Genomic DNA, 24,941 nt, shown 5'->3' on the forward strand with positions numbered 1-24,941 from the left:
ATGCAATGAGGCCAGCTACCTTCTGTGCTATGAAGGGCCATAGCTCATGCTGAGCCAGCATAACCGCTTCCTTCCTTCCTTCCTTCCTTCCTTCCTTCCTTCCTTCCTTCCTTCCTTCCTTCCTTCCTTCCTTCCTTCCTTAAGATGCTTTTGTCATAGCACGGAAGAGTAACTCATACAGGCACAGCTACATCTGCAGTGAAGAGAACGAAGGAGAAACTGCCCCTGCCTGCTCACGTGGAGGTGGGAATTAGAGCATTTCAGAAGACAAGGCACTTCAGTGGCTTCAGGAATTCAGTAGGGGCTGGGAGATGAGACAGAACAGGCTAGAGGCTGGCACAACCATGTGTGTCATCATAGAGTGAATCCAAGATCACATAAGCCAGAACATGCAATATGTGGGCTTAGACCTGAAAACAGTGCCCAGCCCCTTGATAAGTAAAAACAGTTTTTGCAAGTTTGAAGGGTAACTCGGAAAGGTTCTCCAGAGGCTGGGGACGCAACTCTATTGGTAAATTTCTAGCCAAGCAAGGATGAAAATCTGAGTTTGATCCCCAGCATTCTCAGAAAAAGCTTGCACGGTGGCTTGTACTTATAACCCCAATGCTAGAGAGGTGTAGACAGGTGGATCCCTGGGGCTTGCTGGCTGGCCAGCCAACTTAGCTGAATCATGAGTTCCTGGAAAGCCAGGAACCTTTGCAAATAAAAAGGCAAAGTGGGCTGGGCGGTGGTGGCACACGCCTTTAATCCCAGCACTTGGGAAGCAGAGGCAGGCAGATTTCTGAGTTCAAGGCCAGCCTGGTCTACAAAGTGAGTTCTAGGACAGCCAGCAGGGCTATACAGAGAAATCCTGTCTGGAAAAACCAAAAAAAAAAAAAAAAAAAAAAAAAAAAAAAAAAAAGAAAGAAAAAGAAAAGTGGGGAGCGTTTGAGGAACACATCCAAGGTTGACCCCTGGCCTCTCCATGCACGTGTATTTACACACACAAGGGGGTGGTAAGAGGGAGAGAGACCTCCAGGGAATCCAGCCAAGTAGAAGTCTAGCCCAGGACACATGTTCCCATGATAAGGTAGACTGAGTTAGTCTGCCCTTTAGAGACAGCAGTCCCTGGATGAATCTGAGCACAGCCTTTTGACTTACTCCCTTTCCAAACTGGGAATCCTATCTCTTAGCTCACAGCTTGGTAACGAGCTACCATGACATAACACATATAAAATGCCTAGCACAGCAGAGCCTATCTCCCCAAGCACTCAGTACCTGCTCATTTACCTTTTCACCACCTCTTGACAGTGTGTGCCTAGTAATGGGTGACCACTAGGAGAGACAGAGAGGCTTGCCAGAGATGATCTAACGGGTTAAGAATGCCTGTGAGAGCCATCTGTGCTCAAAAACCAAGAGAGGAGACTGTGAGAAAGGACCACCCCTCGTCTTGGGTGGACTGTGACAAGATGATGAGGAAGGGGCAAGCTCACACAAAGGCTCCGCAATGCAGAAAGATGCTTGGGGCACGTGGCACAGTGGAGCACCCAGACATGGAGTGAAGGGCCATATGATGGCTGTGACTGAGTCTGGAGGGAGGGTGTACAAGGAAAAAGAAGACAGCATGGTGAAAGCAGAGGGGAGACAGCTGAGGTGGCTGTCATGGAAGCTGGTGCTGCCACTAGTTGTGGCCATTGTGCCACTAGTTGGCTGAATTTTCAGAAGTGGGCAAATGATATCCAGTGGCTACAGCACTTGGGCTGTGGTATCTCAAGATCAATGCCATTGAGAGAAGGGGCTGACTCTAGACCTGAACATATTAAGACCAGAGACATGGGATGAGCCTGGGTCATCTGACTTGCCGAAGCCCGTCAAGTGTGGGCTTCTATCAGCTATAGAAGTATCAGTCAGGCTTTGGCTGGCCAAAGGCAGAAAAATTAAACAAAGACAGAGATAGTAATGGACTGAAATAGATCAACTACATGTAAACCCAAGGATTAATAATGGATTGATGATGATGATGACGATGATAACCTAGGGAACTAGGGAGATGGCTTAGTTGGGAAAGTGCCTCCTGAGCAAGCATGAGGACCCGAGTTCAATCCCCAGCACCACTGCAAAAGTCCAGGTGTGGCAACTAGTTCTTGTGATCCCAGTGTGAAGTGGAGACAGGAGGATGGCTGGGGCTCACTGGCCAGCCCGCCCCTGTGAGTCAGTGAATCCCAGGCATCGGTGAGAGACCCTGTCTCAAAAAAGAAGCACAATGCTGGGAGCTCTCCCTCCAGCTCTGGGTGAATGTATAAACAGTTTCAGCTAACTAGTGATGGTTCAGTGCCCCAGTAGACCAGCTATCTAAATAATGACCATCAGTGGCTCCTTGATTCACAAGAAGAGAGGCAAGGAGTAGTAAGGCCTCCCTTCAGAGACAAGTTCTGCTGATCCCACCCCTAACCAGCAAGCTTCGGAAATGCAGGGGCCAGATGAGTAAGTTCAAACACACTACCACCGTCCAATTAGCAGAGTCCAGACTGTTAGAAACTCTACAGGTTTCTCAAAAACAAACAAACAAACAAAACATTGCAAAGATACAAAAGAACATGAGCAGGGAGCCACCAATCCCAGCAAGGTTTCTGTTGTTGTCATCTTAAATATTGATTCCAACATGCTGGAAAGTAATTACTAAATGATCAAAATTTGGAAAATGAAAGGCTGGAAAATGTTAAGGAATTGATTTTTTTCTTATGTAATTTCTTAAAATAAAAAATCCTTCTATAATAAAATAAATCACTTTTGTGGTACCCTGAAATGTAAATTTTAAATATTGAAAAACTATACCTAGGGCTGGAGAGATGGCTCAGCGGTTAAGAGCACTGATTACTCTTTCAGAGGTCCTGAGTTCAATTCCCAGCAACCACATGGTGGCTCACAACCATCTGTAGTTCCCATTACAGATGCCTTCTTCTGCCTTCCCATCTTATGCCTTCTTCTCGTGTCCGAGGAGAGCAACAGTGTACTCACAGACATAAAATAAATAGATAAATCTTAAAAAAAAAAGAAAAGGAAAACTATACCTAAATAAATGGTAAAAATTTTAAAGCCTTTATGCATAATACATAGAATTATTTATTATTATTATTATTATAATATCTGGGATTTAATGCAAATTAACTTTCCAGTGAAGATGAGAGATCAGGTAAGAAGTATCAAGATCAAGATTGGCTGGGCAGAGATGGCACACAACTTTAATCCAGGAGGCAGAGGCAGGTGGATCTCTGTGAGTTCGAGGTCAGCCTGGTGTACAGAGTGAGTTGCAGGATAACCAGAGCTATACAGTGAAACCCTGTCTCAAAACAAAACAAAACAAAACAAAACAAAACAAAACAAAACAACAAACAAAGTCAAGATCATTGGTTCATTGGTGAATTTACTGACAGATTTACTTTGGGGGGGAGGGTAGCGGGGGGGGGCGGGACCCACACTATCCTTTCTATGTTTGTGTGCATTAGAAGTTTCATATTGTCAGTTGTTTTGGTTTTCTATAATTTCTTTTTTTTTTTTTACTTTATTAAAATACGGAGTTTATTTCACATGTATATTTGTCTCCCTACCATTTCCACATCTGACCGCCACTATTACTATGTCCTATCATAACATTCCATACATACTTAAAACCAAGTAAAGGGTGGAGTTCCATCCTTGAAAACTAAACAGGCATTTTAGACAACACATTCTTGGCAATTGAACCTGGACAACATTTATCAAACACAGTAGGGAAAAGTTCTCACTTTGCATTATAAAAAGGACAGCCAGATATCAACTATTACAGAAATGAAGACAGAATATTTCAAACTGTTTAAACCCTTTTCTTAAAGAGACTTCCTCCACTGCCAGAGATCTTGAATAGCCTCCTGGTCAGTCATCCGGAAACAATTCTTCACATAATTAATGAACTTGGCTTCCACTTTGGGAAGAGAACCGCCTTTTTCTATACTTGCTTGCATTTGTGCCTTACTGTCTTCTACAGAACTAGGTCCTTTTGGTGTTTTAGGAGTCTTTTCCTGTTTTTTGAAGGACTCTTGACCCTTTGATCTTGGTGTTGATGGTTTTAAGTCTTTTCCATTTTGGTTTGATTTTTGTGCATTTTTGGCTGGGGTATCTCGTACAGATTTCTTCACTGGGACCTTTTCTTCAGTTTCCTCTTCATCAAAATCATCATCATCATCGTCTTCATCATCCTCATCATCGTCCTCATCATCTTCATCAAGTTTTACTTTTTTCTGTGGAACCTTGTTACCACCTCCAGGAGCAGATCGCTTTCCAGACATGCCTAAGAGTTTTACATCCTCCTCATCTTCATCTTCAGACTCTGCATCTTCCTCTACAGCTACTAGATGCTGTCCACTAATGTGCACAGGCCCTGAACCACACTTCAACCCTAAGACCACAGGTGGTGTAATTTTGAAGCCCCCGAGGGAAACTGTTGGTTGTACAGACATTTCCAAAGTTGCCAGTGTGACTTTAATTGGACTGCCTTCATAGTTCATTGCTTCTGCCTCGATGATGTGTAACTCATCTTTTGCCCCTGCTCCTAAACTGACCGTTCTTAATGACAACTGGTGCTCATTTTCATATTATCCACTTTAAAGTGATAGTCTTTGTCAGCCTTTAGTTCACAGCCGAAAAGGTAGTTCTGAGGCCTAAGAGGACTCATGTCCATATCCATCGAGTCTTCCATGAGGTGGAGGCGCGCACTTCGGTGTGGGAGAAGCTGGACGGAAGACAACTGCCTCCTGTTCCACAGAACAGACGCGCAGGACGGAATCACACCAAGCTATAATTTCTTGATTAAAAAATGTTTTGTCTCTTTGAGACAAAGCCTTTTTATGTAACTACATCCGCCCTCACAGTCTTTGCCATTCTCCTACCTCAGCTCTTCCACGGCTGCGATTGTAGGCTCCACCATCATACCTAGGTCTTTTTTCATCTTTCTTTTTAATGGTCCTTTGGAGTGATGAGCAGAAGTAAGCCCAGGGCTTGTTTTCAAAAATAAGGAAGCAGATGAGAACAAGCTATTTGCCACACCCAAGATAATGCCAGGCTGAAAAAGAAATCTGGAAGATGGCTCAGCATGGGGACTGGGGTTCAGATCCCAGTGTATCAGAGGCAGGGACAGGGGCTTCCTGGAGCAAGTAATCTAGGTACACTAGACAAAGTGGTGAGCTCTGAGTTCAAGTGAGAGATGCTGCCTCAGTAGTGAATTGGAGAGCAATCAGGAAAGACACCCAACGCCTTTGGGTATGTTGGGCACCCACACCTGCACACACGTACCACAACAAAAGAAATGCAACTAATATAGCAAGCAGTAATGATAATCTTCACATATAATGACTTCCCAAATACATAATATTTACCCATCAATGTACTTAAGAGAAGTACATTGGGGTCCCCTGTGTCTGCTTTCAGGACAGTCTTCTGATGTGTGGAGGTCTGCAAAGCTGTGGGTAGAAATATATCAACTGAAATTTAAAGTTTAAAACTTTTTTAAGGTTTTAAAATTAATCTACTTGTTTATGTGTGTGTGTGTGTGTGTGTGTGTGTGCGTGCGTGCGCACGCATGCTCGCATGCATGCACACGCATGAGTGTACATATTCTATGAATAGATGTCAGAGGACAACTTGTAGGAGTTGGTTCTCCCTTTCCATCATGTGGTTCCCGGAATTAAACTCAGGACATCAGGCTTGGCAGCAAGCACAGTTACCAGCCAACCCATCTCACCAGTCCACGTGCAAATTTGATGAAGAAAGAAATTACAGATAACTGGCAAATACTTAGAAAATATTTCTCTTCACTGCTCTCTAAGGAAACCCTGGGGAAATGACATCGAAGTGCCCACCTATCAGTGGTGGTGTGGCCCCTCTTACCACATTCTTTCCCTTTATCTCTGGCCCAAGGCCATTCCAACCCTAGGGTGACACTTGTCCTGCCCAGGGAGGGATCTCTGGATTTAGTTGTGGACTTCACACCTCCCATCTCCTCTCTTCTCCCTAAGCAGTCATCCTCTCTGGTTGGGACTTTCAGCACACATGGCTTACTGGTGGGGTGAATGATAACTTCATACATGACAGAATTCATCAGGGACAGAAGCAAAGAGAACTCCAAGGGAGCCAGGATTCTCCTATACATCTTTAAGGAGGCCAGGAAGACCTCCTGGATTTTCATTAACCATGGTCTTCCAGAACTCAGATCAAGAAGCTCAAAGGGATGCAACCTGTCAAACATCCTAGGAGGCATTTCAGGCCAGCCCTAGACCCACATGTGAGTTTTCAAGCCCTGTTTTTACCACAGATGGAAGCTGAGTGGAAAATCTTGCCCAAGACCCTCCACACCCGTCGATCAAACCCACAGAGCACCTGTTGGAACTGAGCCATACTAAACCAGGTGGGAGAACCACATCGAAAGCTCTGGAGAATGAGATCCTTGTGTTCTTTATGCTCCTGCTACCAGACAATCAAGACACTTACTGTGCCCCAGCGATGGAGGAGAGCTGGCAGACATATCCTAGGAAAAGCAGTTAGCAGGAAACAGCTCACAGAGGGGCACACATTTCTCTGTGCAGTGCCAAAGTTGAAGCTTAATTTAGGAGTAGAGGATGAATGTGGCCCAATTAGGTATTGATTTCCTTGCCTATAGTCCTGTACCCCCTTACTTATCTATTTATCTCCTTTCCTACCCTTCCACATTATCCCTAACATCCAGTCTAACTGTCTTAGACAGAAAGCCCTGTGTACACACACACACACACATCCTTCAAGAGTAAGTGGGAGTGGTCTTCATCTCAGAAACCCAAATACGAGGAGCTGGCTAAGGCACTCCTGACGGATTTACCCCCACCTACCATGTTCAACTCTGTCCACGCTTGGTCCTACCTTTAGGGCAAAGTGCCCCGCAGCCCATGGTCTAATACTGCAGCCACAATCATCGTCTCTTCTGTGCGGCTGCCCGCTCTCTGTGGGGTCCCCTGTGTCTGCTCTCAGGACAGCCTTCTGAGGTGTGTAGGTCTGCAAAGCTATGGGTAGGATCCTTCCCACCGCTTCCCGAGGAGGCTGCTGCTTGCCTAGAACGATTCAGAGCCCAGCATCGGCTGAGCACCAGTGGCTGCCTATATAATTTAATATGATGCCACTTGAGACTTGTGGATCTGCTGAAGAGCAAGCAGGATCCTGTCTCCTGCCTCTTGGCAACGGAGATGAGGACTGCCTGTTTGTTTCTTCTCTGTTGGAGTAGATATCTCAAGTGGGCAGAGACAGGGCAGGCACCAGTAGAAGACTTGGTGCTCTTTTCCAGGGGTCTTCTGAAATGTCCTAGCCCTTTACAGACTAGAAGTCATGACTGTAGGCAGAAGCAAGGTGTAGGTACAATTGGGTGACCCCAGCCTGCCCTGGGCCAGGTGGTACCCCTGAAATGGTCTTGCTAGAGAGAGTAAGAATAATATCTAGACAGCTTATCTGTTCCCTGGACCCATTAGAAAAGCTTTCTTGCTTTCTTGCTTTCTTGCTTTCTTTCTCTCTTTCTCTCTTTCTCTCTTTCTCTCTTTCTCTCTCTCTTTCTCTCTTTCTCTCTTTCTCTCTTTCTTTCTTTCTTTCTTTCTTTCTCTCTTGCATCTGATCTTGAAGGCCAAGGTGTAGACTACTCTGGAAGGTAGTGCTACAGAGAGTGGACCTTCTAAGGTCTGGAAGAAGGTTAGGTCTGAAGGACCTGAAACCTAGGGTCCTCCTCTCTGGCTGGTCTGTTGTTCTAGATGATGGAGGAAGAGTTTTGTTTTGTTGAGCTGGGGTGGAAGAAGAAGGGGGTGATATGTGGCTACCTCTGGTGCTAATTCCTCTCTTTTGGAAAAAAGGGACTCCAAGTCCCCACTGTCCCTCTAGAAGCCCTAGAAAGAGAAATCGTGGGTTATAGTGTCAATCCCACCCATGGTCGGAGGACAAAGGGCACTTTTCATACCTGCCAAATCAATGATCATAATATCATAAGGAGTCTAATATTCTTCCAACTAGCCAGAAGCTAACAGACCCAATATATGTAGATTTACCTGATGGCCTTTAATTAAAAGACTATGTGACCAGCATCAAGCTGTGCCCCTTAGATACATTATCCCATTTAATCTACAGGATAGAGAATCTCCAAAACTGAGTTTATATCTTCCCTACTGCTTAACTTATTAGCGCAGAGAAAAGACAAACCTAGAGCTCACACTGTAGGACTGAGCTCAAAGGTCCTGATTCACAGCAAAGGAAATTGAATTAAGCCATGTAATGTCAATTACTGTCATTCATAATCTTATTAGAGCTCCCCAGAAATAATACAGATATCAAAGTCTAGCATTACCTACGTGTTTGATGTAAATAGGATAAAATTATCTAGGTTCTGAAAATATCCAGATAGCAGACAGGGAAAAGAGGGATCTATATAGTCTTCTGTGTCATCAAATGTCATTAAGCAGGGACAAGGACGTCTACCTCTCTAGGAAAGCAGGTTGTAGAGACTCGAGCCTGTCTGGAACGCTGCGGGACTTACCACGTGCTTTAAACCACTCAAGATCTTGCTTGTTCCGATAAAGTCCAAGAGAAGATTCAAATATCCAAGTGGGCTCAAACCAGATTGGGGGAGGGGGGCTAGGACAGTTCTCTCATGGGCAGCTTTGAGGGCCCAGGGAATGAAGGAACCACGGAAAATACCCAAGCAAAGAAAATGACACACTGGCCAAGCCAATGCCAGGTTTCCACTTGCCCATCTAAGGATGCCAGACACAGAGCTGCTTCCTTCTCTCTTCATCACAGGGCATACATTGTTGCCAGACTGAAGGTGAGCAGGGGGTTCGCTACCAGCATAGGAAAGAAAGCAAGACTTTTGCCTTCTTGGGATTACAGTACCGTAGAGGGAGACTGGCAATAATTTTAAATGGCACAAATTTATAAACATAAGCCAAGTTCCACCGAGTCTTGTTTTCTGTGCATCTTCGATGGATAGTAGAATGTATCTACTCCACAAGGTCCCAGCAAAGACAAAAGAAATGACCATGCACAAAGTTCTTGATGGAACACAAATGAAAGGGCTGCGGAGATGAAGTTGGTGAAGTGCCTGCCTCTCAAGTACAAGAATCTAAATTCACACCCCCAACCCCCACTCCCATCTCAAACACACACACACACACACACACACATGAAAGCTAGGCACAGCAGCACACATCTGATATCCCAGTGAGAGGTCATCAGAGACAGGCAGATCCTTGGAGCTCACTGCCCAGCCACTCAAGAGAGATTGTCTCAAAAACTGGGGAGATGTCTCGATAACAGTGCATACTCCTCTCACAGAGACCCCGAGTTTAGCTCCCAGCACCCACAGCGGCGTGGCTTACAACCACCTTGACTCCTGGGCCAGAGGGATCTGATGCGTCTGACCTCTGATGGCACCTGTGTTCATTTGTATACAGCCACACGCAGACACACATGCATCCATGTAATTAAGACGAAGGATGACCCCTGATGTGGGCCCCTGGCCTCCACACACAGGTATCCACATCTTCACATACACAAACATGCAAACATGCACACACATATATGCACAGTTTAAAAGTCAATACACAGAAGCAGGCAGATTTCTGAGCTTGAGGCCAGCCTGGTCTACAAAGTGAGTTCCAGGACAGCCAGAGCTACACAGAGAAACCCTGTCCCGAAAAAAAAAAGTCAATACAAATTCTTCTCTTTTACCGTTCTTACTATGGGAGCCGTTCTCATCAGCTATGGGTTTGTGTGGCCTAGGGCAAGCTACTTTCTCTCCTCTTGGCTTTCTTGGGTTCCATACTCTTGGGGTTTTAGTAAAATAAGGGAATAGTGACCTAATAAGGAGTGACTATGCAGATATGATGTCGTGGAACTGTGCCTAGCATGTCAGCTGATAATGGTGATTATTAGTCTGCAAAACATCCAGAGAGTGGCCTTGCTGTGAAGGCATGTTAGCACCTGACACACTCGCAGTGTAGCTCCAAGCTCAGTACAGGCACAGCTGACCATTGCACTGGGCAATCCTTGGCTGCCGGGAACTGTCTTGCACACGGAGGGATTTAATGGCATCCCTGGCCTCTCTGTTCCATGGCATCCTCCCTGGACATTTTCTATTGTCCCCTGCCAAGGAACACATAAATGGCCCCGAGAGAGAACAACTGATGTGGCTGAGAGGCATGCTTGAAGAGGAGGAGGACAGAGTCAGAGTCTGCGGGACAGAGTGGAAGTGAGTGAGCTCACTCAGCTGGCCACCATGTCGCCTACATGAACCCTTCAGGGGTTGGCCATCGATAATATATGACCTTTTTGATAAACATAAAAATCTATTTATTGAGATTGAAAATCTCAAAACAAGTTAAACATCATGAATAACTCAAATTAGAGTTGCTGTAATACACGGGTGCCTTTTGTTTGTTTGTTTGTTTGTTTGTTCGGTCACATGCAGTTCTCCCCTGCATCAATTCCGATAAAGCTGTGTGGCCAAATGTCAGCTCACACTGATTTACATAAAAGAGCAGGAGAGGAAAGGAGAGGAAGGGAGGAGAGGTGGAGCAGGGCGGGGAGGGGATGGGAGGGAAGGGGAGGGGATGGGGGAGGGGAGGAGGTAAGACGGTCCAGTGAGCATCTGAGTGGGCACAGGCACTTGCTGCCAAGCTTGACAACCTGAGTTCCATGATGAGCACTTACTTGGTAGAGCAGGAGAACCAACTTTTCAGCACACTGCCCTCTGATCTCCACAAGCACACGGTGGCATCCATGTGCACACACAGGTACACACAGAAAAAGAAATGAATGCCAAAAATTATTTTTAAAAAGGAAGAAATTGGAAATGGCTCAGTGGCTAAGAGCACTTGTTGCTCTTGCCGAGCACCTGGGCTTGGTTTCTAGCACCTACACGGTGGCTCATTATCAGCACTTTCAAAACTGGCCATGGTGCCTGTCATCCCAGAATTCAGGAGGTAGAGGTGGGAGGATCAGAAGTTCAAGGTCATTCTCAGCCTCAAAGTGGTCTAACTGGAACACAGGAGACCTGGCTTCAAAATTCACACCCTTCCCCCAAAAGGTCATAGGTTAGGTTTTTCAAAGTTCACATTTGCATTATGAATGGTCACCATCCATTTCCACTTTCACTTTTAGCAGATTCGTATTTGAGGTTTTAAAAATACCACAACGCTCTCTATTATCGATCGTATTGACTTTGGCCACAGTGGGAGGGTTGTGATGTTACACAGCGCTGAAGCACTTTAGTAGTCAAGTGTAAACAGTTCCGTTATAGGGTTCTCATGAGACATAGAAAGATCCCCATCACCACTTACAGCAAGGCACTTCTGCATTCGTGGCTCACATTTAGCAAAGACAGCCCATGCACCACCATTCTGAAAGCCCCTATCCTTATCAGAGGGATCGCTCTAAAGAAGCGAGCAGTAGTCACTTCTGAGACCTACTGTTCAACGCTCTAGGGTCCTGATTGTATTCTTATAGTTCTCCATTTGCAAGACTTGCCTCTGGTTAGAATGTCTGAGACCAACAGCAAAGAAACAGTGGGCCAGAACAGGATACACTTCATCCCAGGAAATGAACAGATCACCCGATCCTTATAGCTGGACCAGACTAGCTGCCATGTGGTCACCATCCAATAGTGATATTCTTGTGTTTTTGTCAAAATACATCTTCCCACATGTTTATAAGGTAAGTTCACTTGATATTTAATAATACAAAGCATTCACTTACCCTGGCCTATTACAATACACTTGAATTGTCATGCACCTGTTGGTCATTTGGGCTATGTCAGTGTAGCTAGAATTAAGTCAGCTGATCTACCTACCTTCCCTGTCTCAAGTGTTATTTTCTTGACTCTATTTCCCAAAGTAGAATTGTTGGGTCAGAAAGGAACATCTTATGATCTCTTTGCTTTTGTAACACTGCTATATCGGAGGAAAAACGAGAAGATAATTCATAATGTCCTCTTCAAAGCCCAGGTGGATATGTGTCCACAAAGCTCTGCCCAGGTTAGATTTGATGGCTTTTACTTAGTTTTGACAATGTAGTAAGTATGAAATGTTGACTCCCAACTCTTAATGTGAATTGTAAATTTTTCTTCTTAAGACTTGTTTACAGTTTCCATGTGTGAATTGTCTGCTCTTATCCTTTGAACATTTGTTCAATGAAAATGTGTGTGTGTGTGTGTGTGTGTGTGTGTGTGATATGTAGGTACATGTAAGGACATGCAGTGTATGTGTGAGTGCATGTGCATACGTGTGGAGGCCAGAGGTCAACACTGGCTGTCTTCTCCGTTGCTTCCCACCTTATTTTCTGAGATAGGATCTCCCACTAAACCTAGTGCTCACTGAGTGGGGTAGACTGACAGTAGATTGGCTCTTCTTCTACCCCAGCGCGGGGTTACAGATGAAACCATCACACCCATCTTTGAACACAGATGCTAGGGATCCAAACCCAGGCCCCAGGCTTGCCTGGCAGGCATTTATTGCCTGAGCCATCTCTGTAGCCCCCAAATGAAGACTTCATTTTGTCCTTTCAGGTTTTTAATAAATTCTTCCCAAAGTATATGGCTATTGAGATGTTGGTTGTCATGCTTCGCCGTGCCCCGTTTATTGCCTCTCCTTTCCTTTGCTTGTTTTCTTCATATACCCAAAAAGGTGTTTTTTTTTAAAAATATAATTGAACCCATCAAACTTGTCACTGATAATTTCTTCAATTGCTTCAATAGTCAGAAAATTGTCTTTCCTTAACAATTGGGATAAGTGTGCCATTAAAAAAATTAGCTCTTTAAGCCATCTGGCATTTGTTGTGGTCTAGGGGATACAGTGACCATATTTTCTGAGTCAAAAATTGGAACATGTGATCTGACAAATGCCAATGTTCTTATGGGTAAGATGGGACAGAATATTTGAAATTGAGACCGTACTGGAAAATTGCAGACATGTGGCCCCCATATGTAAGAAACAAGCTGCTATTTTAAAGGGACAGTGCCAGCCCCTGCTCTTCCTAGCTCCCACCAACATGAAGCAACAGAGAGTTTTAGCCTGAGGCCCAGTCTCACCCAAGGCCAGATCCCAATCTTACTAAGACTGTCAAGGTATCAAAAGGGCTAAGGCCAAATAAGATGGGACCCAGGGTTGTTTAAATGACAAGAAGTCCTGTTTCTGTCCTCCCAACTGGTCGGTGCCTTCCTGTTCCCGTTATCTGAGAAGATGTGGCTGTACCATTGCCTTCTACTCTGAGCCAGTTGGATCAAGGGAAAGTATCTGAAGGCATTTGGGAGGGAGGGGGAGGTCACTGGGGTGTTTCTTTCCTGAGAGCATTGCAACTGAAAGCTGCAGGTCCTGATAGTTGGGGGCCCTCTCCCTACCACCAGCCCTTGAACTGGGTACCACCCCACTCTTGTCCCTTCAGATGGTACCTGAAAGATAGAGATGGAATATGTTTAGCTCAATCTTTTGTAACCAGCACTCATTAAACTTTGATGTACTAACATCTCTAGGCTGCCTCAGAGAGACACATGCAACAATGGAGCAGCATTCCCCGGATTCCATCACTGAGCTGGCTTGGGGCACACAGTAGTTAGAAGTCGTCTAATTCCTTCTAGAAACAGAGCCTGCTCCAGACCACAGCCTGCTTCAAAATCCTGCCAGCCCCTTTTCTGCAGGGCAGGACCCTGTTCAACCTAATGGCTGTAGAAATGCTGCAGAAATGCTGCACTCTGGACAAACTGGTCCACGCTGTAATCTAGATGCCCATTCTGTCTTTATCCTTGCTTGCATCTCCTGTCCTGGCTTTACCCCATCCCTGTTGCTTTCTGTTCCCCAGGCCAGCGTCAAGTTCATCTATGTGGCAATGGCCACACAATGGGTGGAGCATCATTAGGCACAGGAATCCATCATCACCAACTTCTGAATGGCCTTTTCCTCATAGCCCCGGCCTGTCGTCATCTACTGACTGAACTGTCCAGGCACCTATGTATCCTTTTCTGTCAGTAGATTGTATCTCTGAATGCCAAATGCCCAGGACATGGCTGAGTAAGCCTCAGTAAATGCTTTGTCAAATATAAATGTGCATTAATATTCTTAACCCTCTAATGACCAAGAGGCAGAGAAGTTCAGTTGCCTATCTTTGACTCTGACGTCTGCACCTCTGGTGAGGTGCTTCAGTGGCGAAAGCTGTTGCAGCCAAGTCTGATGACTGCTTTTAATACCTAGGACGCACATGGTGGAGGAGGAGCTGGTATGCACACCACAGGGGCTGGAGGCAGCAGCGGCAGCGGCAGCAGCACAGGCAGGGAGGCCTCCCTGGTTTCAAGTCTCTCTGATTTGGTAATATGACAATCTTTCAACCTGCCAGCAACTCTCTTCCTAGGATGAGTTTCTCCCCTCCTCTCTAACTTCCCACACGCTAGCTTTTGACCCTCTGCTATGATCGTTGGTGTTTTGAAGCTAGGTGGTGAATTGTTTAGCTATTCCGCATCTCTGGCTTCCCACGGCACTGTGGACAGTAAGAGCGGATGGCAGGCAGTGGGAGGCAAAAATCGCAGAAGTGCTGTTTCTGTACCCTGCCGCCTGGCTCGGCAGATCTGGTTTGGTGACTTCTCTCTGAGCCATGAAACACTTCTGAAGCTCCTCTGATCTCTGTCTGCAGGAAGCAGCATACTCTGTCTTCCATTTTTCATTTTCACTTTTTAACCCAGTTGATTCCTTTCTATGTGGAATATCTGGATACATGCTCACATAGAATAGCCTTCGAGCTTCACCACACTGGTGGATTAACCAACATCACTCCTTCTGATCAACACTTGAAATCCTCTAGCCGCTAATGCCCCATGTTTTCTGTGCTGGGTTGGCTTATCAGATAAATCATGGGGGAAAGACTCGGGGTCACTCATGACCCCACTCCATTTACATTTTAGGGTGGTGATCCCTAAGGACTTTTCTTTTTTTCTTTCTTTATTGAAGATTTACTGGATTTCAGGATAGGTTCAAACTCCCTAGGTAGCTGAGGATGACCTTGAACTTGGGAACCTTCTGCCTCCACTTCCTAAGCGCTGGCTGGCATTGCTGTCTGGTCTGTGGTGCTTCTTGCACACTAGACAAATACTCCACATCACTACATCCACAGCCCAGAAAAATGGAGTTTGTTTGCTTCTTAAGTTTTCTGCAAGAGAGTTCAGAGGCAAGGGGCCGTGTTCATTATTTTTGGCACTTGAAGCCCGGCAGATGGTCTTATCGGCCACATCTCTACATTCTCAACTCCTTTGTAGACAGAAACTGAAGAATGGCATTTCAGAAGAGGTCAGAAAGGCAACGTTTATAACCTCCCCCCCCCCCTGCACAGTGGAGGCCTCTGAGGCTTATACTCATTACTATTTGGTCAGAAGCAACAGAACCCCCTTCCCCAAGCCTGGTAATTAAAGCAGATTAAAAAAAAATACTTGTGGTAGGCAGAATCCGAAAATGGTCCCTTATGATTTCCTGCCCTAATCCCAGGACTGTGACCAGACTGGGCTCCCGTGGCCTGCCTGCCGGTGGTAGGTGACTGGGAAAGGAGATTTCACAGATGTAATTAGTTTTGATTTTGAGTTACTCAAAGGAGATTATCTAGGTAAGCCCACCTAATCACAGGAGCCTTTTGGAGCAGTTTGCCCCTGCAGGCAGTGGAGGAAGTTGGGAGACTGCGTGCAGAGCAACAAACTCTGTTGCTGGTGCTCAGGGGGTGAGAGTGACCTCTAAAGGGTAAAGCAAGTCCCTGGCCCACTCCAGCAAACACAAGGTGACATTGGTCCTCAGACTGCGAGGAACTGAACTGAGCCAACACCTCCAACAAGCTAGGCGGAAGGTTCTCCTCTAGACATTCATGAAGCCGAAAGCAGAAATCAGACCTAAGCCCATGTGGACAAGAGGAGCGACAAGTGAGTGTCGCTTTTAACAGACACTGAGACAAGTTCATGGTCAGGGCCCCCAAGGTCTGGAGGAGAGAACCCCAGGAAATAAAATTCTGTTCTCTCAGGGGATTTGCTTGGCATCTCTCTTAAGTGTGGCCAGCTTCCTTCCTATGGTTGCAAGTGACCACACATGGCGGCTGGCTCCATATCTGGCTACCCGGCAGAGCCAGTACATATCATTTATCAAAGAGATCACTGTGTCTTTATTCAGATTACTGAGAGAGAAGCTGGCCAGTGGGATTCATTTGCCCACCAGATATTAATTGAACCACAGAGGCAGTATACTGAATGCTGACAACTGTTCGAGATGCTGGTCTAGGCAAAACCACAGACAAGAAAGGCTTTCTTTTAAGAAGCTTACACTTGAGTGGAGGAGAGGCACAACGGAAAGGAGAAAGAGAAAACCCACGTGTGTGTGGGACCAGCAGGGACAGGTCAGACAGGGTGAAGGGCTAAGGCAGCTAGAAATGCTGTTGTCAGTGGTGACCACAGGCTTATGGAGGCCAAGAGGTAGATCCATGGGAGAACGGTTTGAACAGAGATTTGAGAAGAGATGAGTCTAGGTCTACAAACACATTCTTTCCTGAAGGAACATTCAGGAAGAGGGGCAGAAGGTGCAAAGGCTTCAGGGGAGAAACATACTTCTCAAGTGTAAGGAGAGAGACGAAAGGGGCAGCATCTGGAGCTCAGAAAGCACGTCGGACAGAGATGGGAGAGGTGACGCATGTGGGACCAATACAAGTGGCCAGATGCCCTGGGCTGAGCGTGGGAAACTGTTTAAGAGTTGACAGCAAGAGAGGGACACACTGTCAGACTGCCTTCTCAATATTTACGCTGAGACCCAGAGAGTACCATTGCTCTCAACCCTGGCCAGAGAAGTTTCTTTCTATAGTGGACGGCAGTTAATGCGGAGGTTCATAGCTGGTTAAAATGGTCAGAATAAGTGATTCTTGAGTGTGCAGTCCTAAAAAGTCTATGTCAACCCCCTCTGCAGGCTCAGGGAACATGGGGGCAGAGAGGTAGAGAGAACGTAGAGTCAGAGGATGAGGGGGCGTGCAGTGGGAGTCTGTCTACTGGACGTGACATGGTCATTTTACTCAGGAACTCACAGCAGCTATCGTTACCCTCACGAGATCAAGTCAACATGCTCGTTCAGCAAGCCAACAGGCAGCACTAACTGGACCCAATAGTGTGTTTCAGAAAAGAAAAAAAAATGGAGAAGACGAAGGCAGCAGGAGACTTTTTGGAGCACTTGGAAGGGGGGCAGTGGTGGGAAAAGGGAGTTTGGGGTGGGTATGACCAAGACTCCCTGCTGACTTGAATTAGCTTAACAAGCAATAAACAGAGGATATGCTATTCAAAGAAAAAGAAAAACTGACATGAAGCTTTGGGATGCGATTGGTTTTGTGTGTGTGTGTGTGTGTGTGTGTGTGTGTGTGTAACGGTCACTCTAAATATCTACTTCCATCAGAGCGAAGGCTAACCATGGCTAAGGCAATAAGGCCCCAGTCATTTGCAAAGCAGAAGTCTGAGAGCTGAGGTCCCTAGGCCATAACAGGAGCGTAGGAGGAATCCTCTGGGAGACAGCTACACCTTCTAGTGCAGCCTAGGGACTGGGCCCAAAGAGACTCTAATAGAGTGACAGTTCACAAGTGTCCCTCGGATCAGAAGGTGCAGTATCCCCTGCCACAGCCCCATAGTCCCTGTCCACTGACTACTTTCCATCCTAGACTCACTACCACTTTTAGAGACAGAGCCTCACTGTGTAGCCCTGGCTAGCCTGGAACTCACTCTGTAGACCAGGCTGGCCTTGAGATCACAGAATTCCACCTGCCTTTACCTCCCATGTGCTGGGATTAAAGCTCATACTACCATGCCCAGTTCTAGATTCAGTCTTATTTATACACCTTCTCTTTCCTGGCTCGTGAGGACCCAGGAGATCTTGGACCATCCCAGGTTCGACCACCCTACTCCCTTACCTTCAGAACTGGCTTCCCCAGACTGCCTCTCCCCTCTTTCCTTCCTTTGCAGTCTGTATCCTACTTTCTCTAGAATAACCCAACACATTTACTGAGCAGTACCTGTGGGTGTTGTCCATGGTGAGAGGACGAAGGGAGGTTTTGAAACCTAATTCTGATACTGACCAGCTGCCTGTGAGCTCATCTGTGAGATGTGGGCAGTAATGGCTCTGCCAGGAGGGTTTGGGGTGAAGGATAAGGACTCTCACACCGAACTGGAGAAAGAGCAGAACTTTAGCAGGTACATGCTGAATGCTCGCTAAGTTCATGAGTTATGATAACGTCTGAAGTGTATGTGATGAATAAATACTGACGATAAACACGGGTGAATAATCATCAGAGGACCAAGGTCAAGGTGAACTGGAAGCAGAGCCCAGGGTGCCTGCCATCTCTTGCCTTCCCAGGAAGCTCACCACCCTAGCTCCTCAGCCAGCTCCAGCCATCAGGACACCCCCACCCCCACCATCTAACTCACAGAAGAAGAAAGCCTCCTCTTTCTGGTCTGGAAGGAGACTTGGATGCCAAGCACGGCCTAAGCATGTTCATCTTCCCCCCACATGTCATCTCTGAATGCCTCCAAGCCTGCTCCTTCAATTCCATCCAGTTCTCCTTAGTTCAGTTCATGAGAACAAGCCTGTCTTGTGTCCCAACAGCATGCAAGGCAGGGAGAGCACAGAGCAGAGATGGCTGTGGGCTCTTCCCACACTGCTCCTATCTAGTGGGGATCACCAAGATGGCTAGTTCCTGTACCGTGATGATGCTGACAGTGGATGCTCTTACAGTTCAGTGGAGGTGGGTGAACCTCTGTTAAGACTTAGACGGGTGCAGGTGAGGGAGGGCAGAGAAGCTTCTGGAAAGGGGGGGGGACCCAGAAGTGGGATATGAAGGAGGGGTGGAAGGTTGCCTGGGCTATGAAGGAGGGGTGGAAGGGTGCCTGGCAGAGGCAGGGAGACCATGTCCTTGCCTATCCTTTTTCACAGACACTGTTGTCTTTCTTCTTCTTTTTCTGTTTCTCAAGCCAAAGAGAAGACCCAGCATCTCTTCTTATTTTATTTCCAAATCATCACAGACGAGTACTGTAAAAGTCAAATAAATTAGTAAGGAATACTGAAAGGAAGGAGGGCCGAGGAGGTGGCTCAGTGGATACAGTGCTTGTGGTACAAAGTTTAGATCCCTAGAGCCCACGTAAAACCAGATCCAGCAGAACACACCGACATCTCTGCACTTCAGCAGCGGCGTGGGAGCAGGACACAGAAGAGTCCCTGCAAGCCCAGGCCAATTAGCTTGGAGTACTAGGTGGCAAACAACAAGAGACTGCCTCATACCAAGTGGAGGCCGAGGATGTGAGGGTGCTCTGACAAGTCACCTCATTGAACATCAAGGTTGATTTGGGCTAATCTGGCTGCTCAGGCAGAAGCACCTTCCTCCCACAGGGAAGAGAGTACCAAAATGAAGTACACAGAAAGCAAGGGAACCCACCACACACCCAGCTGCTTCAGCAACTGTTACAAAGGTCTCTCAGCAACTGTTACAAAGGTTTCTCTTCTGGGATTGCAACAACTTGAACACAGCAAGTCGCACTGACTGCACCACTGAGGGCCACAGTGGGATGGGAATCCTCACACTGCCTACGTTCTGTCTACCAGGACCTTCATGGTCATAGAGTCTCCAACATAAACTCTGGAGTCATTCCTGCAGCTGCCTGCTAAGTAGCCCCCTTCTCCCCATCCTCCAATCAAAACGTGTATCTGTCGTCATTTATTCATTTGTAGGCAGAGTCTCACAAAGCCGTGCATAGATGGGGATAACAGGAACTGATTGTCCTGCTTCCACCTTGATGTTGCTGGGGTTTACCGGCATGCGCCACCTCATCTGGTTTTACGTGGTGCTGGGACTGAACCCAGGGCTTTGTGTATGCTAGGCAAACACTCTGCCAACTGAGCTACATCCTTAGTTCTCCAAAATACCTTTTCAATCAGGGAAATTTATTTTTTCCCAATCCTGTTCCATCATGTTCTCATTAAAAAATACTCAATGGCTCCCTGGTGCCTCTGGTATTGATTTTAACTTCCCTAACAGAAGCCTGTATGACCTGTTACTTTATACCACATGACATTTTTATGCCAAGCAGTCTTTCCAGGCCACCTCCCATCTACCAGAGCCCCACTGGCCTTCCCATCTCTACAATTCTTGCTGGCTGAAGTCCTGGACACCTTGATGTCCACTAATGGAAACCTCTAAAGGAGTGGTGTGGGGTCTCCGTGGCCTGAGATCTGGGTCCAGCTCCAGGAATCTTCTCAACTCTGATTCTAGTGCAGGAAAGAGATTGTGAGTATCGTTGGTGAGTTGGCAGGTGTCAGGGTGGAACAATGTTGCCATACCAGCCTGATTGTCTACTAAATGATGTCTCTGTCTTCCCACTAGTACATTATCTGTCATCCTCAGGAAAGAATGGTACCATTTCACAAGTAATAACAGAGAGACACATGGGAGAAACCAGTTCCCCATGGACACACCATGGTGGGAGGAGAGTAGGCTTGAAGCACCAAGAATAATTCTAAACCCCACAGAGTTTCCATGGCCTAACCAGCTTGTGGATGGCAGATTTGTTCCAGGCTAGAGCCCATCTGCCTGGAAGGTGAGAATATGGATGGCCAACATGGCCACACAAGCCCTGCTCTAAACTCCATGGACTTAGACACCCACCCATCACCACCAGAGGAACACTTTCTCCCCTAGGACTCCCAAGTGGTCACAGACACAGACTGCTAATGTCACCAGCCACTTGTAGAGGTTCTATTTCCATGTGCTGAGTTAGAAGCCAGCTTTCAGGTGCAGCCTTTTGAACGGCCAACCTTCTGCACTTCTGCAGGGATGTGACCATTGTAAAGAAACAAAAAGAAAAGAGAAAGCCACTTGGTGGAGTGGAGACGATGGAGAGAGAAAGGAGAACCAAGTCACCCTCATCACAAGGGCAGAAGAGAAGACAACAACAGAAGAGAACTTGGGACAATGAAGAAAGATCTGAGAGTTGGGAAGTGAGCCCATGGAGTGGAGCCAGGACTCATGTGTAAATGGAAGCAAAGAAGTGTCTTCCCTGGATGAGTTTTCAAGGCAGGTGATTAGGGAAGGAGACATTGCTGACTGGGGAGCCCAGTGCATGAATGCTTGTGTGTGTGTGTGCATGTGTGTGTTTGTCCAGGGGCAGGGCTGGAGGTTCAGGTTAGCATCCTCAGTTCCCAGCAGAACTAAAGAAGGCTAGCAGAGCATCTCCTAGTTCTTTCGCATGGGAAATACCAGAGCACAAAAGACATTGGTGATAGAGTGGGTGAAATTGGGACACCCACTATTGTCATCACCCCAGTGATGTGTAGCTGGAATAATCAACTGTCAACTGGGCTGGGTTGGGAGGACACTAAGACTCTAGAGAATGGAGGGTCATTGGTTAGAAGCCAAAGAAGGCTCATGCAAGATAAAGAAGAAAGATGGAGAACGGTGACCAAGGAAGGCTGATATTCAGACCTAGTGTGATCCATTTAAGACAGGGAAATGAAGCCACAGGCTGAGAGGCTCTCATGGACAGAGAGGCAAAAAAGGCAGAAGAACCAAGTGGCAGGTAGACATGTGAGCAGGGAGAGTCAAATTCAGCAGGCAGTCAGGGTGGGTGGATGGTCTCGACTTAGACTAAGATGCCATGGTTTTCAGGAATACAAAGAACACCACGGTTCCTAAAAGTCAAGTGTGGGTGCACACAAAGTACCCCAGCTTCTGGGGAGGATGTGCTTCAGGGGACGGTGGCCTAGATGGACATATGAAAAAGCCTGAAACTTGGGAGAGCTGAGGTATTGGAAGACAGGCCCAGGTTTCCCAAAAAGCATGCAAGGAGTGGGTTAAGCACAGTGGGGAGGTTCCTGGCAGCAGAGCCAGGACTCTAAAGAGAAGGAAGTGGTTAGGGAGGAGTATGAGCCTGGCCGGAGACAGAGCTAATGTGCGTGCATGCGTGTGCACATGGATGTGTGTGTGTGTGTGTGTGTGTGTGTGTGTTGGGGTAGTAAAGAAGATAGAAACTACATGTGGAACTAACATGTGTGCATGTGTGTGTGTGTGTGTGTGTGTGTATGTGTTGGGGTAGTAAAGAAGATAGAAACTACATGTGGAACTAACATGTATGCATTCATGTGTGTGTGTGTGTGTGTGTGTGTGTGTGTGTGTGTGTGTTGGGGGTGGGAAAGAAGACAGCAATGACTTGTGGCCAGAGTGAGGCTCTGTTTCATGGTGGGCCCCACACAGAGGGAAGAGAAGGCTGCAAAGCCTGCAGTTCACTTGTTTTAGAGCTAATTTTGTTTTCCAGGGTAATTTTGACCCTTGGTTCCTCCAAAAGACCAGAAGCAGGACTCAGTCACCTGACTGTTGGTACAGTCACATGCAGAGGTAGCTCAGGCTAAAAACCTAGCAAGGCCTGGTCAAGGGAAGGTGGAGGAGGAAAGGAAGAACAGAAAACAAGAGGCTGTCGTAAAGCCTACTTTATGGCTTTCCCCGGAGGCTTTAAAAAGGTATTTATGCTTCAGTAATCCTAGGGAGCCCCTGTAAAGGAAAGTGTGGGCCTGTCATAACACGCCCTGTTCAATGCTGCTCAGTGCCAGGTCCTCAGCTCTCTGTAATCTTAGAAATTCATTCGGGGACCAGGCAGGACCCACCAGGTTAATCTGCCATCCTGAAGCTGTGACAGCAATCAAAGCAAGGACAGCACAACACTCTCCATGCTCTCGGGTCCCTCACATCACCCCTGGACTCCAAGGCAGAAAGCAAGGCTGCTGGATGGCCCCACCCCACTGTCTTTCAAATGCATCTGGGAAAATCACTCCTGCGTTCCCTGCTTTAACCACTGGTTGGATGTAGAATCTGACAGTAGCCTGCACACAAGTCTCCTGGGCCAAGCCTGGAGGTCCCTACTTGTAGAACACAGGGCTAAGGATGCCTGGGCCTGGATTAGAAGAGAAGGGGAGCTAGTTCTCAGCCTGCCTCACATTTTCCTCTTCATTTTTATCTGTGGGATCGGGTGTGTGAGAGAGAGGAGGAGGGAGGCCTGGTAACAACAGCTCCCCACCGTTCTTGGTTACTTACATCTGTGGTCAATTTTCCACACTTTATTCCATAAAAGGTAAATGAGACACGGTACTTGCAACAGGATAATCTAAACAATGAGAGCCATGTTACTGTTAAAATCCATCTGGCTGACCACGCCCAACCCCACACTTTTAACTCCTTGAGGAAAGAAGGATGCCAAGGCAAAGGGGCTGGAACCCTAGTCTGGATCTCTTCCTTCCTGTCAACCGAAAGGACCTGCTCTGAGGGCTCTGCCAACTCCAGTGTTCCTCTTCATTCTAGGCTGGCCATGGGCACAAACAACTTGTAAGACGCTTCTTCCCAATGCTTTGCTCTTCTTTCTCTTTAAAAGGAAACATTAAAAGCTTGAGAGAGAGAGAGAGAGAGAGAGAGAGAGAGAGAGAGAGAGAGAGAGAGAGAGAGAAAAGAGAGGAGCTTACACACTGTCCAAACTAAAGCACTCAAGAGCTCCTCCTTCCCGCCAGAGGCTTCATTTACATAATGCTAATTTCCAAAGGCAACACACGCAGCGAAGAAACGGCATGACTGTTCTTTCCTTTTATTTGGGCTTACACATTTTTCTGGCCATCTGTTATCTGAGAAAATTGCAAACTCAAATAAGAGATGGGAAAATTTGTAAAAATCAGACGGTGTGGGATTTTTAAAATTCTTATTCTTACTCTTTGGGTGGGGAGCTAAGGATGATAAGAGATTCTGGGAAAGCTTCGGATGGGTAAGGTCTCTGGAGAAAGGGAGCTGGGTATTTCCCGAGGTGCAGCGCTTCCCACCTGCAGAAGGAATTTGACCTTTGACCTAGAAGTCCAGAAGTATTTTCATCTTGGTCCTTCAGAAGAGCAGCTTCTCCCAGCTCCCTCAGAGGGTATTAAAACCACCAACACAGGTCAGGCTAATACACCTTTTAATTTTTAAAACCATGCTTGTTAGCTTCCATCCAGGTCACATGTTCCAGAATGAGAGCTGCAGCACCAGCCCTCATTTGAAACCACGCCCTCCCCGCGGTGTAACCACAGGGCCAGCCTAAGCAATCCCTGTTGTGGGAATTGGTTTTCAGAGGCCCAGCAGAAAATGCTCAGATAAGAAGGCCCCAACAAGACTGTCTAAAGTAACCACTGGAAATATTAATTCTGCTCACCCTCTGTATAAAGAAAAATTTATTTTTATGTGTATGAGTGTTTTGTCTGCCTGTATGTCTGTGCCCAAGGAATCCAGAAACTGGTGCAGATCCCTTGGAAGTAGTTACTGACAGCTGTGAGCCATCATGTCGGTGCTAGGAACTGAACCCAGGTACTCTGCTCTTGACCACGGAGCCATATCTCCAGCTCTGAACTCTCCCCTTTTTAAAGGCATCCTGGGACTGGGAGGTAGCTCATCCAGTAGAGTCCTTGCTTTGCATGAGGATCTGAATTTGATCCCCACATCCCAGGTAAAAACTAAGACACAGCAACCACCCTGGGCACAGAAGTGGGCATTTGTTATCCCAGCCTTGGGAAGCGGGGACAGACACTCCTTGAAGCTCACTGGCTAGCCAGCTTAGCCCACTTGGTGAGCTCCGGGCCAGTGAGAGACCGTGTAGCCAAAAAAGGTGGGTGGTATCTGAAGAAAGACACTTGAAGCTGTCCCTTGGCCTCCACACACATATTCACGTGTGTATGTGCACCTGCACGCATTTGCATATGCACATGAAGACACACACAAATAAAATAAAAAGACAGTATGGAAAGGTCTTGATAATAACACAGAAAAATGCTAACATAAAGACCTGCTGGGACACCAGTATGCTTAATATTTTGAGACACATTTTG

The 24,941-nt window shown here is 46.7% G+C and overlaps 1 protein-coding gene and 1 pseudogene across 1 annotated transcript in view; both read right to left on the bottom strand.

The window, feature by feature from the left end:
* Nucleotides 1–24,941, bottom strand: part of Parva (parvin alpha) — a 163,512-nt gene that overhangs the window by 64,712 nt on the left and 73,859 nt on the right. The gene's annotated exons all lie outside the window — the stretch shown is intronic.
* Nucleotides 3,530–4,796, bottom strand: LOC110297549 (nucleophosmin pseudogene; annotated as a pseudogene).

The sequence above is a fragment of the Mus caroli genome, unplaced genomic scaffold (assembly GCF_978045245.1).
Source record: "Mus caroli unplaced genomic scaffold, Mus_caroli_1 scaffold_8, whole genome shotgun sequence".
Classification (NCBI taxonomy): Eukaryota; Metazoa; Chordata; class Mammalia; order Rodentia; family Muridae; genus Mus; species Mus caroli.